Source organism: Scyliorhinus torazame, chromosome 16 (assembly GCF_047496885.1).
Source record: "Scyliorhinus torazame isolate Kashiwa2021f chromosome 16, sScyTor2.1, whole genome shotgun sequence".
Lineage (NCBI taxonomy): Eukaryota > Metazoa > Chordata > Chondrichthyes > Carcharhiniformes > Scyliorhinidae > Scyliorhinus > Scyliorhinus torazame.
In genome coordinates, this window is record NC_092722.1 from 154,055,503 (window position 1) to 154,057,958 (window position 2,456).

Genomic DNA, 2,456 nt, shown 5'->3' on the forward strand with positions numbered 1-2,456 from the left:
ATTCAGAGCCAACCAAAAAGAGCAACAGTATAGTGTCACACATGTTATGGAATAAGGTATATAAATATACTGACGAACATGGGCAGTGACAACGATTGCAATGTAATGGCCCTTCCTGTTCATTCCCTTATTTCCGATTTCCTCTACTTTGCTGTTATCATTTTGATCCATGGATGTTTAATAGACATATACCTTTAAGTTGAGCAGAGGAGGTGAACTCAAAAAGTTGCAAAATAGTACAATTCTAGCTTTCGAACAACAGATCGCAGACTTTTTGCATCCGAGAGACTGGAGGGACTTGGTTCGGTTGGTTGGTTGGTGGCCAATAAATTGACCAAAAGACCGTATTCTACCCGGCAACAGGCAGTGATTGGATCCTACGCAAGTGAGATGGTTTTCAGAGAACCAAGGTAAGGACAATTGCGTCCAGGACGCTCTGATAAGCGCTGTGCGTCTCTTGCCAGAAAGGCTGTGTTGGTGTCTGCTGGCATCAACAAAAGCAGACAAAATTGAATACTCACTGCCAGTTGATACACCTTTAAATCTGGCTTTTTTATTCAACTCAGACTTTAGATATGTGTTTATTTAAACAGCTACATAAGTTTCATGACTCACAGCTTGAACAAAAATATACTCCCCCTTAGAGAGAACGTGGTCAGGCCCACTCGGGGGTATCTGCTGTGAGCTTTCAAACCCCAGTCTGATCTTGTGAAGGTTGATCCCCAGGGCTATCGCCAGTGAAATCTCTGAACTGTTGCTTTAAGGCTTTTGTTAAATAATCCTTTAGTTTTGAGGCATTGTTCAATCTTGAGAGAGAGAGAGAGCCTTGTTCTCAATGTTCCGAAAGTGAAACGTCCAGTTGCAACAGTTGTCCCACGAAAGGCATTCTGCTTAAGCTGAATTTTCCACACAGACAATCTGTTGGCTTCTTTTACCATCATGCCTCAGGCACAATGTTGGCCATCTTTCCTACTCAGCAGCTGCTGTATTTCTGAACTTGCAGAGAACCTGGATGAATCTGCAGTGAAAACCATTGCAAACTGAAAGCAGAAACCTCAAGCTGAAAACTTAAACTGAAGGAAGGTGTGCTAAAAGACAACTGTCTGAAACAAAGACACATTCTTTTTACTTCCATCATTTTAACACCCCTCTTTGTCTTCTGTGTATGGGTAGAGGGTGGGGTCAGGGTAAAGATGGGTGTGGTGAGTTAAGGGGGGGGTTAGGAATTGGATAATAGTTTAGCAGTTGTATTTGCTGCATATTTAATGATAGCTATTATTAATAAAATTGTGTTTAAATTTACAAACCTGGTGATTATGGTTATTGGACAACCAAGGGTCAAAGACTTTAGGAATTTTTCTAAGAATTATTGGTTAATTTCAATTGTGTTGCAGCTCCGGGACAAGCGAGGCTGGAATTGACCACACACTAGCCCTTAACAGCAAAAAGAGGAAAAGATTCCTGAGCTTGAAGATTCCGGAGCCTCAGCTGGAACCCAGAGACCGCAGCAATGGTAGTCGATCCCTGTTAGTGACTGGCCAGAGTGACTCAGATTTAACTAAGCTTTTTTGGGAAGGCAAGTATAGTTGGGAAATAGATGTTATAGTGCTGTAAGTTCAAGTAATAATTACTTGAGCTTGTTAAATAAAGATTGATTGAGCAAATTCTGGAAATCTTGTGTGTTTTATGTTCTTCAAATAGATTGAGCAGCCGAGCCTTGGTCAGGATTGGCATCCCTGCCTCCAGGCCGAATTCGACCTGGTGACCACCATGAAGGCGGAGGTGCAGTGGAGGACGGCCCAGGGGGCGGTCTATGAGTATGGGGAAAAGGCAAGCCGGATGCTGGCGCATCAGCTTCGGAAGCGGGACGCAGCTAGGGAGATCAGGGGAGTTAAGGACAGGGGAGGGAGCGTGGTGCGGAGTGGGGTTGACATCAATGGGGTCTTCAGGGACTTCTACGAGGAATTGTACCGATACGAGCCCCCACGGGAGGAGGGAGGGATAGGCCGTTTCCTGGACCAATTGAGGTTTCCAAAGATGGAAGAGGGACTGGTGGTGGGACTGGGGGCCTCGATTGGGCTGGAGGAGCTGATCAAAGGGATAGGAAGCATGCAGGCGGGGAAGGCACCGGGGCCGGACGGTTTCCCGGTCGAGTTCTATAAAAAATATATGGACCTGTTGGGCCCGCTGTTAGTTAGGACCTTCAATGAGGCAAGCGGGGGGGGGGGGCTTTACCCCCGACGATGTCCTGGGCACTGATCTCCTTGATCCTGAAGCGGGACAAGGATCCCCTGCAATGTGGGTCTTACAGACCGATTTCCTTGCTAAATGTAGATGCCAAGGTGCTGGCAAAGGTCTTAGCCTTGAGGATTGTGTGCCGCAGATCATCCATGAAGACCAGGCGGGGTTTGTGAAGGGGAGACAGTTGAACGCGAATGTGCGGAGGCTTTTGAACG

General features: G+C 46.3%; 1 long non-coding RNA gene across 1 annotated transcript; it reads left to right on the top strand.

Moving 5' to 3' along the window:
• The first annotated feature begins 255 nt into the window (after window positions 1–255).
• Window positions 256–1,664, top strand: LOC140392436 (uncharacterized). Its single transcript, XR_011935352.1, has 2 exons — window positions 256–410; window positions 1,395–1,664. It is a non-coding gene; the product is annotated as an uncharacterized lncRNA (long non-coding RNA).
• The last annotated feature ends 792 nt before the right edge of the window (window positions 1,665–2,456 follow it).